Source organism: Acomys minous, assembly GCF_964271855.1.
Source record: "Acomys minous genome assembly, chromosome: 18".
NCBI lineage: Eukaryota > Metazoa > Chordata > Mammalia > Rodentia > Muridae > Acomys > Acomys minous.
This window is the reverse complement of record NC_140501.1, coordinates 47,704,284-47,713,774: the sequence shown is the minus strand read 5'-3', so window position 1 is coordinate 47,713,774 and position 9,491 is coordinate 47,704,284. Positions and strand designations below refer to the sequence as shown.

General features: G+C 43.4%; 1 long non-coding RNA gene across 2 annotated transcripts; it reads right to left on the bottom strand.

Annotated features, from left to right (window-relative positions):
* Window positions 1–440: 440 nt before the first annotated feature.
* On the bottom strand, window positions 441–9,166 carry LOC311589207. 2 transcript variants are annotated; one of them, XR_014776445.1, is made up of 7 exons: window positions 9,125–9,166; window positions 8,850–8,979; window positions 7,250–7,279; window positions 6,481–6,544; window positions 5,971–6,106; window positions 2,628–2,759; window positions 441–1,219 (listed from the first exon to the last, which is right to left on the bottom strand). It is a non-coding gene; the product is annotated as an uncharacterized lncRNA (long non-coding RNA). The 2 variants fall into 2 exon arrangements; XR_014776446.1 differs by lacking the exons at window positions 7,250–7,279; window positions 8,850–8,979; window positions 9,125–9,166 and having other exon boundaries at window positions 5,971–6,057; window positions 6,481–6,761.
* Between the last annotated feature and the right edge of the window lie 325 nt (window positions 9,167–9,491).

The following is a 9,491-nucleotide window of genomic DNA, read 5'->3' as shown; positions in this document are numbered from 1 at the left end:
TTTTCTCATAAGATTTCCTGCCGCACACAGATTCATTGCGTTCATTTTTCCATCTAGAGAAATTGTTTCTTACATTTTCCAAGCATCCGGTTTCCTTGAAAGAGGCTGTTCCCCGCCCTTAGTGCCTATGTCCCGTCTTCAAGGGCCATTTAGGCAACAATTACTTTAATTGGATTGTGGTGCCCGCCCGGCTGGAATTTGCACTGATAAGAGGAGCCCTCTTCAGTGTAGGGGTGAATTTTCTGGCCCACTCAAACCGACATCTGTCTGTTCCTTCCTCACAGAACAGCTGGAGAACCCTTCTTCTTTTCCTCTGTTGGGCATGAGTAGGAAAGTGACTGTCTTATTAGGGAAGGAATGGCAGTGGACATTTCTTTTCTTTTTTTTTAAATTTAACTAATTATTCAGATTACATCTCAGTTGTTATCCCGTCCCTTGTATCCTCCCATTCCTCCCTCTTTCACACTTTTACCCTATTCCCATCCCCCTCTTTGACCGAGGGGGACCTCCTCCCTGACTATATGGTCATAGGCTATCAAGTCTCATCTTGGTAGCTTGCTTATTCTTTCTCTGAGTACCACCAGGCCTCCTCACCAAGGGGAAGTGGTCAAATATGGGGCACCAGAGTTCATGTCTGAATCAATCCTCGCTCTCCACTCAACTGTGGACATTTCAAATGGGATTTTTAAAATGGACAAGTGTGTATTCCTGGGCCTCCTGCCACTGATAGGTTTAGAGATGAAATGCAGTAAGCTAGTGGCCAGGCATCGTAAGAGATGATCCATGCCTGTGTCGGGCCACCCCCTGTGTAAGCATCAAAAGAGTAAGATCTGACTATACCTCCAACATTCCCTGCACATAGTGCCTGGTCCCTGCATAGCTGTAGCAGGTCTCCAGTCCTCTCGTTGCAGACAAAAGGAAGCAGTTCAGATCAGAAGGGATTCAGGCAGTCAATACAGACGTTAAGACTTTGCCCTACTGGGAAGCAAATTTCCACATGGCTTTGGCATCTTCTCTTTCTTCCCCACCTTTTCAGGTTCGTATAAAGAATAAAATAATTAATTTTAGTTGTCCACCTGACTGGATTAAAACTAGAACACTGATCAAACATCAATAGTGGTTGTATCTGTGAATGTATTTCTGGAAGACACTGGCTTCCTGGTCAGGTGGTGAATGAATCAGATCTCATTACAGTGTGAGCATCCAATCAACTAGTGGGCTGGAAAGAACAAGAAAAGGAGAAAAAAAAAGTAGTTACTGTTTCACTGGAGCTGAAGCATCATCTCCCCCAACCCCCATTAACCATCATGCACTTGGGCATCAGAAAAGCTCTCTGCCCTTTGAACTTCACGACTTACATTAAAGATTCTTTGAGTTCTCAGGCCTTTGTCCTTGATAAGTGACACCACCATCATCAGAAGATCTCTGTCTTGTAGATATCATAGAACTTGTTTGCCATAATCAAGAGGGCCAATTTCCCAAATGTGTGTGTGTGTGTGTGTGTGTCTGTGTTTGTGTGCGCGCGCACATGCATGCATGCGCACATCCATCACATTCACGTTGTTTTATCTCTCTGTAGAAGCCCTGGCTAGCATCTAGGCTCACCTGTAGCTTTTCTTATTCCTCCCAGGATCTCATGCTCTCTCTCCATCCTGCATCCTTCCTTCCCTGTTTCTTGCCTCTTAGCTCCTCTTCTCCCAGGATGCCTGCACCCAATGTCAGAGGAGGGACCGGGGCTGGCCCAGCCTCCCCACCTGCCTGCCGCACTCTGGGCTACCCTGAAAACTGGCTGCTTGTTTCAATGACTCCTTTGAGTGATTGCAAATGCGTGGAGGAAGCACTTGAAACATTGCTCTCTTACAAAATGCTGTTTGTTGTGACAGGACAGGAAAAGGCCATCAGCCCCGGGAAGCCCTGGCAGCATGGCACAACTTGACACGCTGAGGAGAAGGGAGATGAGTGAGCTGCCAGAACCGCTGAAGACACTGTAGACTTTCACTCGTTTATTAAGCTAAATTATTTAGCTTAAGAAGGTAGCTGCTCTGACTCATTTATCACAGACTCCAAGTGCAAACACCGTTGTGAACAGGAGTAAGTGACCCCAGCAGTAAAATGAAGACTAAACAATTAAAAAGAGAGAATTTGGTATGCTCTTTCTTGCAGAACTTTTGCTCTGAAAGGAAAATAACAGGACAGAACAGTAGCACAGAAGAGTTGGTGCATGCACCATCTATACCATGACAGTAATTCGGGGGTGGAGCTGACAGTTTACCCCACTCCCCTCCACTGATTGGTGGAGTCTGTGACTCCAGGTGCTATAGGCTATAAAGGAGACCAGGAGGTTAAAGGAGACCAAAGCACAGTTTTCTGAGCTATGGTCAGAGGCTTCATAGCATTACAGAGATGAAAGAATCTTATTCCATATTTATAAAGGCCCAGGTAAGTTTCTCCTGCTCTTAGGAATTAGGTGATTATCACTAGGAAGAGGTTTGCCATCCCTCTTTTTTCAATTATTAATCAGCAGAAAAGGCCAAATGTGCATAGAAACCGAACCATGAGTGGTAACAGACATTTTTCAGCATGAGGGGCCTGGAATTTGCTAAAGACAAGAAAATCAAAAGTGGTACCTGCACCTCCTTCCAAACTGCCCAGGGCCTTCTGTGGGAGAAGCTGGCTCAGCTTAGACAGGAAGTCACGACTAGCTCCCATTTGCAACTTGAAAATAGTCCTTTTGTGGCTGTCTGGGCATTGCTTGAAGACTGTGATATAAAAAGAAAAAGAATAAAGTATTTTTCTAAATCAATTTGCGTCTTTCCATAGCAGAGAAGGCCAAAGGCCAAAAACCAATGTATTTCAGGCTTTGAAACTAGACAAATTTGGATTTTGACTTTCTAAATTCCTTTAGCTACTATTGACTTCCAAACCCACATCCATATAATGGGGGAAAATGTCAACACCTCATACAGTTGTTGTGAGAATTAGTCTCTAGAGTCCTTAGGCTCAGCAGTCAAAATATCAGCAGTATCACTGTTCCTGCCTGCTTGGTCCATGCTACCCTCCATTCACAAATGCAGTGCTCTGTCCTTGTCACCTAGCCAAGGAAAAGTAAGACAAACACGTTAAATTCTCAGAAGAGCTAAGAACCCTCTGATTTCTTCATCACTCCTCTCAAGAATCAACATAACACAGCAACTATCACCTCCCTAGAGTCCTATCACAGTGGTGACTGCCAGTTACTATCCACCCACAGTGCTACCCAGAGGCACATTTTGGAAGAAAGGGCCCTGAACTTGGAGTCAGAGGTCTGGGATTTATATTTTGTTCCTAGCACTTTCCAACTGGTAACCTTGAAGTGTCTTGGACTCCATCAGCTCTATGAGGCAGGTGGGTAATAAGTAGAGGCTATAGGTGGGGAAGGTGTTTCAGAAATTACTGGAAGGCAATGAAATGAGCAGTGGTCCTTTTGTTAGTAAGACAGGAGCACCATGCCAGTTAGTTTTTAAAAGGTGTGCATCTATATCTCGTAGACAAGAGCCTGGCATAATCACCATCAGAGAGGCTCCATTCAAAAGCTTATGGAAACAGATGCAGAGACCCACAGCCTAACCTTAAGTGGAACTCAGGGAATCCTGCAGAAGAAAGGGAGGAAGGATTTTAGAAGCTAGAGGGGTCAAGGACATCACGAATAAAACCACAGAATCAACAAGCCTGGACTCACAGGGCCTCACTGAGACTGAAGATGCAGTCATGGTACCTGCATGGATCTAACCTAGGCCCTCTGCATATTTTTTTATATTTGTGTAATTTGGTGTTTTTGTGGGACTCCCAACAGGGGGAGCAGGGGCCATTTCTGATGCTTTTGCCTGCTTTTGGCACCCCCTGTCCTCCTACTGGGTTGCCTTAACATGAGGGGAGGTGCCTAGTCTTGATATGCCATGTTCAGTTGATATTCCTTGGAGGCCTGGCCCTTTATGAAGGAAAATGGAGGAGGAGTGAATGAGGAGGGGGAAAGTAGTTGGGGAAGGCTTGGGGGGAGATGAGGGAGGAGAAACTATGGTTAGGATGTAATACATGAGAGAATACATTAATTTCAAAATGGTGTATATCAACATGGTATGAATGGTTTTTACCTGGCTTTTAACCTTGGCTACTGCTCTTTGGGCAAGCCTGTGTTCAGCAGGAAGGGATGGAGTAGGCTGAAGAATGGGTCTATGATGGCTGTAACTACACTGTAAGATACACTGTAATCTAAGAAAGAGATGGCTTTTGAGAATGGATAAGGGGAACTTCAGAGAAGAGCTGTTTACAAAGATGTGAACAGGATTTAGGAGAATCTGGAAACAACCTAGATGTCCCTCAAATGAAGAATGGATAAAGAAACTGTAGTACATTAACACAGTGAAATACTATTCAGCTATTAAAAACGAGGAAATCTTGAAATTTCTAGGCAAATGGATGGAACTAGAAAAGATCTTCCTGAGTGAGGTAACCCAGACCCAGAAAGACACGTATGGTATATACTCACTCATAAGCAAATATTAGCCACATAATATAGGATAACTACACTACAATACAGAGGATGATACATCAACCAATGACCATGTATGATGTGGCCCTGGACCCTCTGCTCAGATGTAGTACATAGGCAGCACAGTGTCCCACAGTGTGGAGAGTTGGGACTATTTTCAGACATGGACTCTGCCACTGAACTTTGATCACTTCCCCCTGGCAGGTCAGCCTTGCCAGGCCACAGAGGGAGAGGTTACAAGTAGTGCAGATGAGACTTCATAGGCTGAGGTCAGATATTAGGGGAAGAGGGCTCCCCTTTCTGAGGACTAGGGAAGGGAGGTAGAGGGGATGAGGGAGGGAGGGGGATCAGGAGGGGATGAGGGAGGGAAATGCAGTCAGGATGTGAAGAATTTAAACTGCAGAACAAGCAGGTAACTTATATTACTAATCCCACTGTATGGGACTAGCTCTGAGACTGGCTGAGACATGAATGTCTAGGCATAGACAATGCTTCTTGTTGGCTACAGAATCCCTGTGATTTATTATTAGATGTCATCTGAAGATGTACCCATGTCTTTTTCTGCTCATACAAAGAGCAGAGAACCAGCCTTAATTGTTCTGTGCATCACTACAGATGCCCAACAATCCAAAGGCAGAAAGAATAGAACTCGGGAACTTTAAAGAGGTTGGAGACAAAAAACTTGGAACTTTATAAAATGTTCTGTCTGACAGGAGCAAAGAATTCTGACCAAACATTGAAGTCAGACATTTAGCTCAGAAAAGGATCTCAGGAGCAAATCCATTTGCCCCTTTGCTTCTGTCAGTCTGCTTTAGATGAACTCTGCCTCAACTGAGGGGGATACTCATGAAGATAGTTTGAAAGAGAGGAGAGTGGCTCCTGAGCCCTACTGAAAACAGTTTGTATAGCAGCTCACAGTGTCAGTTAACTAGGCACACACACATTGGAAGTCAAAGAGGCTCTACTAAACAGCACCCAGCACAGGGCCCCTGATGGGTAGTGTCTAGCAACCCTTGTGCCTCTGTGAATGATCAATTATTTCTCTAACATCTTCTAAAGCTTAGGTATTGGAAACCATACTAACAAACTGGACCCTAGTGGTGAAATCCCTGATGGCCTTTTTGCTTTAATCCACTCAATTGCCGATGTTTCAAATGACTCATCTTTGGACTTTTCTCCTGGTGATGAGCTCCGATGGTATATCTAAGAACATCTGGTCAATTCGGTGCAGTGAGAAGCTGCTGCAACCATCTGTTGATTTTTTTTGAAAGGTAACTGATGCAATTCTGTCAGTTCTCTCATTGCTTTGGGCTCAGGACAGGGTCAGTTCCTGTTTCATGGCTGTTCATATTCAATACCCCAACGATGAGCCTCAGGTCTATCTGGGGTGCAGCCTGGTTGAATTCTGGCAGGGACCACATATCAATGAGAACTCACCTCACCTGAACTTACTGTCAGGAGTTCAGGATTACACTATTCCACTGTAGCACTGGAAGCAGTTGCATTCAGAAGCCTTGTCCCTTGAGTTCCTTCCAAGAGAGCCAGACTGTCTTCAAGAACAATTCTTAGGAACAAGATCTAAAAGACGGAACTTTATTTTTTCTTTATATACCATATTATATAACTGTATAGAGAAGTCTTTTGCTTTGGTCTCTTCATTCATTCTCTCATCCATTTGCCTATACTGAATGAGAATTTTATTCTATGGATTATTTAATCCTACTTAGTCAGCCTTCTTGTTTGCCTCAGTCATCTCATTCCACTAATCCACACCAGATTCTCTGTGCTGTTCCTCTTGAGCAGGTGTGCTTTGATATCTGACTACCTATTAATCTTATAGTCTTCCAGGAATAAAAGGATGCCTGGATCACTCAAAGCTATACCTTCCAGATACTGAGAAGCTCTTGCACTATTTTCTTCCCATGTTATGGCTACCTCCATCACTTCCTTACCATGTAACTGAATCTCTGGTCCATCTTCAGAAAGTCATGCCCAGTTCTTGGGTCCTACATTCTTCTGCAATGTCGGAGAATGCCACCGTTGTTCACACATAGGTCGTACATAGTTCATGGTATGGAGTAGATTAACATTACATCATTGAAGACTTTAGAACACTTATATGAAAATTTCTATGATCTCATTTGATAGAAAAAAAATTCCTGATAGTTTGCTGTTCCTATTTACAAATATTTACTAGTTTTTGTTTGTTGCTTTTCCCCATGTCTCCATCTCCCCTGAGATGGTATTTAACCAATGAGAAAGGTATTAGGGAATATATATGTACTAATGAATAAATGGGCATAGATATGTACTAATGAAGAATTGGGCATAGATATGTACAAGGCCTTGTGTATCCCAAAGAAACAAGTGCTAGGTCAAGGCACAAGTGAGGAAAGCAGAAGAAGCTATCTGCATAAAGCTCAAGGCAGCGCTCAGAGAGAGGAGTTCATAGAGGAATGAGCCTTTGATCCACACTGCTTTTCTGGAGCAAAACTTAGAGTCCATCCTTCTGGAAAGCCTAGAAAGACTCAGGATTGTGAGCTGTGAGGGACACTGAATTTTTCTCTTCTTAGCTAACTTGGTATGATGTTTCACAAATAGATATAGTCTAAAATAATCAATGAATCCTTGGGGTGTAGCATATTACTTTCATGGTAAAATCTACTTTCCCTCCCCAAATCAACCAGTACATGCAGGACTGACTTCTCCCTAGCTGCTCACCACGATTTACTTGTTTGTACATCAAAGGACCTAGGGAGAAAGAAAATGAAAGGAATTAATCAATGATGGTGTAACTCTGGGCATCATATAATCTGATTGGCAAGGGAGAGTTTTCTTTTAGAAAAGCAGTAAGTCTCTCAGCACCTAGAATGGCATAAGGAGAGGAATACATATAATTGTGCCCTTGCAGAAGAGGATCTACTTAATATCACTTGACAGGTAACTTTGGTCTTGATTTAGCTTAACTTATGCTGGAAATGAATAACTCAGACACTTGCCCTAGTCAGAGACAAAAAAGACAACTTTTTTTTCTTTCTGCATCACCAATAGTCTGTAAGTAGGCAAGGGTCCTTGGAATAATTAGAGAATTGCTAGACTATATGTTGGTGAAAGGCAACCACTTGAAATCAGAGTCCCATATAGTGACTCAGACTTTTTGTTTTTATAGAACAGTCATATTCAGTAACCTAAAACGATCTGTACCTAATAATAACAGGGCTGCTTACGTTGCTGTTCACATCACCCACAGACCATCTTGGAGACTCCTATTTTAGACTCCAGCATGTCCTACCAAACATGAGGGAAAATGCCATCCCTTCTTCTGCAGCTCCTTATCTGGAGAGTAGGATGTTCCCAAGGAAGACTTGGAAGGTTTTGAAATTGTCATCCTCCTTTGAGCATGGGATTCTGAGACTTCCCCTCTGAGACCTATGCTCCCCACCGAGTTTCCTCCGGTCACTCTGGATATACTGACATTTAGCCTCATGAAGTTAATTTTCTGAAGAATCCAGTTGACAACCGTGAACCGCCCTGGGACTTCCCAAGTGATAGTATAGTTTTTAAAGTTTGTTTGTTTAAATACCAGAGTATTTCTGTTTGTTTAGTATGACAGTCTTGCTCCTAATTTTATGATAATATTTTGAGGGCAAGTCCTTAGTAAGCAGTTCTTTATATGTGTAACTGCATCTTGCTTAGGGAATACGTACAGAAAGGTGAGATGGTGCATATGTCAAGTTGATTGGGTTGGAGGTACCTTGGTGCATTTTCCTTGCATCTGACTTTTCCCTCTGCCTTTTATTATCCTATCATCTTAAAATAGTGCCTGTATAGACGGAGTGGCCAATAAATACCGACAGAGCCATTAAATGTACTGCAGAGCTCAGAAATATGGGACCGGCATCCTGACTGCTGCCCTAAGGACACACCTCAGAGCTCAGAATTACCTTTCCCCTTGAGTCTCTCCTCTGTAAAAATACAAGTTTTAGGGCAAAAGCCTAGGCTCTGGCAGCCCCAAGAAACTAAGCTTGTTGGTCACTTGTGCCAATTTTCCAATTACAAAGAGAAGAAATGCTTAAAAACAGAGAGAGGAGATTAAATCCATGCATCAAGGAGGAAAGTAAATAAGGAGGTACAGTGACTCCACGTTGGGGCAGTGGACATAGATTTAAAGAATAAGCAGAGAAAGATCTGGGAGACGGAAATGGGCTGTATGGTTAAGCTGCCCTGGCTAGGGTTCTGTATGGTTGAGGCGTCTCCGTTCTGCTTCTTCGTCATGGTCTGAGAAGCTGCTAAATGTTCTCATCACTTGAGGGGAACAGACCTGGATCCTGCAAGGTGACTAACTCTGCTCCACCAAACACCGGACAGCCTCAGGCTCATGGATGCTTATCCTTCTCTGAAGACTGGTCTGTCGTCCATCCAGGCGTTGTTCTTCTTGGAATCCCAGAGAGCTGTAGGTTTGAAACTTAGTTATCTCTGTGCGTGAGGTTTGAACCAGGGTGAGGTAGGTTAGGTAGGCAGATGCCCCTTGCATGATAAACGTGGCCGATGAAGTGACAGCCGGGGTTATGATCCCCAAAATAAAGGAGGACATACAAAATGAAAGCAGAGACTTCAGGCTTTCTTCTTGTGTTGTTATCTCGGAGGTCAAAGAGGGGAATCAATCGATACCTTTTAGGGGGGAAAAAGAGAGAGAGAAAGACAGGGAAAACATTCTAAGTAATTGTTATTCTTGTGCAGAACGGAAATAGAAATCTGTTTATTTCTAGAGCTTTTTAGAATGCAGAATGATGGTCAACATGCTGCTCTCACAGTCTTTATGAATAGGAGTTTCTCTCACAGCTGTCAGCATCCATCGTCAGAAGAGTCACTATTCTCAGGGCAACTCCGGTTATTAGAAACGTTTTCCTGTGTCCATCTTATGCTGGTGAGATAGGCTATTGCCCTAACACCAACCAGAGGC